Source organism: Gavialis gangeticus, unplaced genomic scaffold (assembly GCF_001723915.1).
Source record: "Gavialis gangeticus isolate Ggan-Ray unplaced genomic scaffold, GavGan_comp1, whole genome shotgun sequence".
Classification (NCBI taxonomy): domain Eukaryota; kingdom Metazoa; phylum Chordata; order Crocodylia; family Gavialidae; genus Gavialis; species Gavialis gangeticus.
Genome location: NW_017728992.1, coordinates 68,960,325 through 68,966,504, shown reverse-complemented (window position 1 = coordinate 68,966,504; position 6,180 = coordinate 68,960,325).

Here is a 6,180-nt window from a genome sequence, read left to right as displayed (position 1 = left end):
CTTTGAGTTTATCTAACGGAAGCCACCGTAAAAGTTCAAAGAATTGATGCTGGGCAAAATAGTGGCGCTCAGCACTTCTACCTCCAGGAGTCCCCTCAAGTTCTATTAAACTTTTGCCTAAGTAAGAAACAAGAGTTGACTTTTTTATTCAAAGTAGACCATGCAAAATGCTATTTGCAAAATGTTTAAAATCAAAATGTATACTCTTACAGTTTTACAGGTCTCCTAACAAAATGGAGGGGTCCCTGCAAAGGGATTTTTCATTAACAAGGACTAAGTACAGATAGTCAAAAAGTCTGAGGCAGAATCAATCCAATCTATGCAAGTATCTCTAAGCTGCATAAATTGGATCAGGAGCCAACGGAACATGTATTTGCCTTTCATTGGGGGTAGGTGAACATATATTTGCCCTTGCGCATGCTTCCCCACATACCAGAGATTGCTGAGGGCAGCCAAGCACAGCCATGCAAGGGCCATCCCTGACTGGCTACCAACACATGCCCCAATCCTCCACTGTAAGCCACAGAGACGGGGACAGCCAGCACAGAATCTCTCCCCAGCCCCACCTGACAGGCACAGGCAGGATGCAGGGCTGGGGAGCAGAGGTTTTGCTTTCAGCTCTGTGACAGCCTTGGGGCAGGACAGGGAGGGGAGGGGAGGAATAAGACAGGGCAGGGTTGGCCCAGTGCTCAGTCAGAGTAGACAAGCACCAGCCAAGGCTAGCCCACCCACCTGCAAGGGGAGGTCAGCAGGCGAGCCACAAAGGCTTTTGGGATAGCAGGGAACTGTGACCTAACTTGAGTCAGGGGCAGGATCTAGGACAGAAGTTTGATTGATTGGTATAACTTAAACCAATTAAATCTGATACTACATCCATCCTGGTCTATCTTGGCCCAGGTTCTGTCATTCTTAAACCAGCCTATGTGCACTGAACTCCTGTTTTGTTACAGGTTTAGACTGGTTTCCAGCAACCTAAACCCAAAATAGTGTCATGTCTGCACTTGGTCAAGGACTTCTGTCCAATGTTTCATAGTGAATTATTGGGTTGGGTTAGGGTTTGCTTTTCTACCACATGAAAGTACTGTAGAAGTTCTGCTTGATCGAGTCTTCATATGTTTTGAAGTTATGTTCAAGGGGATCATGAGAAGACTTATTTTCTCAAGGCTATGTGAGAGACAGGACAGAGAACAGAGTGGTGTTGCAAGCTGACTGCCCACCACAGATAATAGAATCAGCATTAAACAGAAGCCACATAGGCAGATGTACTTTTGATCCTGTACCAATGGCCCAACCACATTTCCATTAGCATGGGTCTAGCCTTCCCTCCTCGGTTACCAGCACAGTCACAGGGTATCTGCCCATTTAAGACCTTCCAACATCCCTCACCAGCAGTCAGAAGTCACTGTGACTAGTGTTCATCACATATTCCAGCACTGTGGGAAGTGTGCTGCTGAAGGCAAACAAATGCTGCTGGCCTAAGATAGTGCAGGCTACCAGTTTTTCTCCCAGAAAATGTCAGAAGGTAGGGAAATAATCACCACACAAGTTTTTAAGTAAAATACAAATTGGGTAGGAGGAGCAAACACCTACTGAAGCCCTCCATTACCTTGGATTGCTTAGAGAATCCAAGGTAGTGGATTCAGTTCACTGAGACACTTAACTGAACCAAAGTTAATAGCTTTAAAGTTTCCACTTTCAACAGTCTGGCTAAAAGTCAGGTGGCTAGTTTCTGTGTACATTTAGGTGTTTTGAGAAAGTTCACTGGATGTTCTCATATAATTTTGCTGTGGTAAGGTGCTGGTGTGTTGCATGCTCTTATATGCATTTTACATTAGGAAGTTGGTCATGGACTGCTTTTTTGTAATAACTCTGGGTTGCTGTGTGTTCTCTTATATTTTGCTCTATGTGTCCTAATTCTAGAAGCAGGGCTGGAAGTCTTCAAACTGTAAGGAGAGGAAATTATTTTAGTTTGAGAGTTGTGCTTGACAGGGAAGTCTTGGCAAATGTAAAATAAGCTTTCTTCCCATGTCTTGTGAATTGAAAACCCTGCTATTGCATCTGGGTTTTATATAAATGAGTAACAACTGTATTTGGCTGGCATGATTCTTATGAGTGAGTTGGTACACCTCCATTTTTCTTTTTATCTCCCTTTATTTTCATATTTATACATTAAATGCATAGTATGCCACAAAAACTTAGTTTATCTTATGAAATATCTGTGATACCTGATGTGGAGAAAGCAGGTTTATCAGCTGCTGCTCTTGCAGTATTATTTGTATTGGCAATATTATTTTATGAAGCCTTCTTTTGCTAATCTTCAGTCCCATAACTCTGTGATGAGTTCACAGCCTGCACAGACCACAGCCAGCAATACTCTTGTTACATGTTAAAACCGTGGGAAGAGTTTCCAATTGGAACCTAGCCATGAAGCATATCTACCGCTAACCTTTCACAATAGGTGCACACACCTGATAACATTTGGAATTTATACCCCACATCTGTTGGCAGAGCTCAGGGACAGGATAAGTTCACTTCGTGAATATTTGAGGTATTTCTATATAGTCATAGTGACTTAGATCCATTGCTAGCACTTTCCCATTCTCTGTATATTTCCTCTGTTTTGTTCCTCTGCTAGGGTACCCAAGCCTTTGATAACCTGACTCCTTCTATACCACAAGCATTAGCTGTTGTAGTCTTCTCCATTCTACTGATTTTTCTGTTCTCTACCATCCATCAACTGTTCTAATAGCCACTATCACAAAAGCAAATTTTATATAAACAGAAGTTTTTGTTTCTAGATCCAGCTGCCCCCAAACTTGGGAAAGTTCAGATTCAAAAACAAATTTTGCAACTGACCTCTAATTCCATACAACCCTCAAAGAAAATGAACTCCCCAGTGTTAGGGAGATTTTGGATTTGGAACAGGAAACATCTACATGCAGCCTTTAGCTCATAGGTGGGCAAAGTATGGCCCAAACCCAGATGCAACCCACTACTTGACTGTGTCCAGCCTGTGGGCAGGTGGCCACCAACTCATGGGATTTGTTCATGTGGTGCCAGGCAGGCAAGCAGGATGGCTTCCCTTTATATCAGTGGGACCAGATGAGATCTATCCAAGTGTGGTGAAAGAATTAGCCAGTGTCATAGCAGAGCCACTGGCATGACTGTTTGAGCACTTGTAGTGCTCAGGTAAGGTTCCACAGGACTGGAAAAGGGCCAATGTTGTCCCTATTTTCAAGAAGGAGAGGAAGGAGGATCCGGGTAACTATAGACTGGTTAGTCTCACCTCTATCCTTGGGAATGCCCTTGAAAAAATTATCAAGAATCACTTTTGTAGGAGTCTAGAAGGCAATATAATGCTGAAGGGCAACCAGCATGCATCCATAGCAGGTTGATCCTGCCTGACTAACCTTGTTTCTTTCTATGACCAGGTCACTAAAAGCTTAGATACAGGAGTTGAGGTAGATGTCATCTACTTGGACTTTAAGAAAGCCTTCGACACAGTATCCTATCCTTTTCTTATAAACAAATTAAACAGCTGTGCCATAGATGATTACACAGTCATATGGGTGGCAAATTGGCTTAAGGGTCATACCCAGAGAGTGGTGGTGGACAGGTCAGTATTGACCTCAAACGATGTGGGCAGTGGTGTCCCCCAAAGCTCGGTCCTAGGGCCAGTGCTGTTCAATATCATCATTAGCGACCTGGATGAGGGTGTGGAAAACACTCTGGCCAAACCCTAGGTATGCACAGATATAAAAAACACAAAAAAAAATCAAACCCTACCAAAACAAGATGGTCCACCCCACATGCTTTTCTGTGAGAAGGTGATGAGACAACAACTACATATAACAGGTGTCATGAAAGCAACTCATATACTAACTACTGTGGTGAGCTCAATATAAGAACTGCTAACTAACTGCCCTTCAAGAATGACGGATTTCAAGGAGTGTTTACATGGCCGCGCCTTGCCCACCACTCGCCCTTTGGGGCTGGCCGTGTAAAGACTCCCTCTGCTGCTGCTGTCTCCTCCTCCAACCTTCATTGCTCCCCACCCTGCCCATCTCCACCTCGCAGCAGGGCTTCCCCCCACCTCCATTCCCTGCTCCCCCCTGCCGGCTGTTGTTGGGGCCCGCTTCCCACTCCCCTCTCTCCCTCCCTCCCCACCACCTGGCCCCTACAACAGCCGCCACCATGACTCCCCCTTCGCCTCTCCCTACTCCACTCCCCTCCCTGCCTGCCTGCCCACCACCTCCCCCTCCCTGCTGGCTGTTCTGGGGGGCACTGGGGATGGGCAGCAGGGAGGCATTACCACCATGACCCCACTGCTTTGCCCTCAGGTAGGGAGGCATGGGGAAGCCCCACTTCTCAGGCAACTGAGGCATGTTCACTGCCACCACAAATTTCCCTGGCAGCAGCTCAAATTTGGGCCCATGCCCACACAGTCAATTGCTGCCCACCCTCTCGGCAGCACACATGCAGTTGGCCAAAATCATTACGGACAAATAGACACACAGACGGACAGACGAAGCCCTTTATTATATTAGAATATTGAACAGAACCAAACCATGCCCAAGCTTTATGTACCAGACCAATGTCTACTAATTTATAAGGCAAAGAAATTGTTACTTGTAACTAGGGCTGTCAAACAATTTAAAAATTTGATCACGATTATTTGCACAATTGAAAAAATGAGTCACAGTTCATCGTGACTTTAATCCCAGAGCTAAAAACTAAAAATACGCAGAAAAACTCAAAATTATGCAAAATTATGCAGGTAGTTTGTATGGTTAGGATGGGGGGGGGGGACAGAATTTGTGAAGGTGTGGGGGGGTTTGGAACCTGGGGAGGGAGGGCTCCCCACACACCCTGGCAGGTTGAAGGGTACTGTGGGTCAGGAGTGAGGGCCAGAAGCACACACACATACACACACACAGTGCCCAACAAGTAAGTCTGTGGAGGGGGAGGGATGATGGGAGAGGGAAGGGGTGGGGGTTTGTGCAAAATTTCACCAGCTGTTTCATTTTGACACTGTTTCAACTTGTTTTGAGCTTGAAACAGCAACATCTAAATGAAACGAAGGGTTTTGAAACAGCCTCAAAACGAAACAAGGGCAGTCAAAACATTTTGAAAGTTTCTAAATGTTTTGAGTTTTGAAGCTCAAGCTGGGCTTGCTTGCAGGGAAACAGAAAGTAAGGAGAGGGAGGGGGAAGAGGGGGGAAGGACTGCTCTCATACTGACTGTGTAGCTGGCCAGTGATCCTTTCCTGAGGTCCTTTCCAATCCCAGTGGTCTGGGGGAGGAATGGAAAAACAGCATAAAAGGCAGCATTGTTTGGACTGGCCTGCTTTCTGGGAGGCCCAGTGCCTTGGGGTGTCCCAGTGCCCAATGCCTTGGGGTCTGACAGTTACTGAGCTATCTTTCAGCAGCTCAGAAGCATTCATAGATTCATAGACATTTGGGCTGGAAGTGACCCCGGAGGATCATTGAGTCCAGTCCCCTGCCCCAGGGGCAGGAAGTCAGCAGGGATCACAGGATCCCAGCAAGATAAGCATCCAAATGTGTTTTGAAGGCGTTGAAAGTGGGTGCTTGAACCGCCTCAGGTGGCAATCTGTTCCAAACCTTGGGGGCTTGGACAGTGAAGAAGTTCTTTCTTATGTCCAGCCTGAACTGGTCACAGTGGAGTTTGTGACTGTTTGATCTCGTCATCCCTTGGGGGGCTCTGGTGAACAGTCATTCCCCCAGATCCTGATGAGCACCCCTAATAAGCTTATAGGTGGCCACCAGATCACCCCTGAGCCTGCACTTTTCCAGGCTGAAGAGTCCCATTGCTCTCAGCCTCTCATCATAAGGTCTTTTTCTTGACCTCTGATCATGCATGTGGCTCTCCTCTGCACTTGAAGGGGATATTCTTGTAAAAGCTGGGCACTAGAATATACTCTGATTCTAGTCATTAGCCAGCGACTTCCATCAATTCAGTGGTCCAACTTGCTTTAAAAGTTTAGCAGTAAGCACTCAGTGCTTGAATTTTTTAAAAATTATTTCAATAGGTTCTGTTAAAGCCTCTACTTGCATTGGGGTAACAATTTCAAAACAGGTTTGTTAAAATTGCTATTTATATAAATAAAACAGTAACAAATAGGTTTTTATCCATCCTGCTTATACTGACTGCAAGTATGAT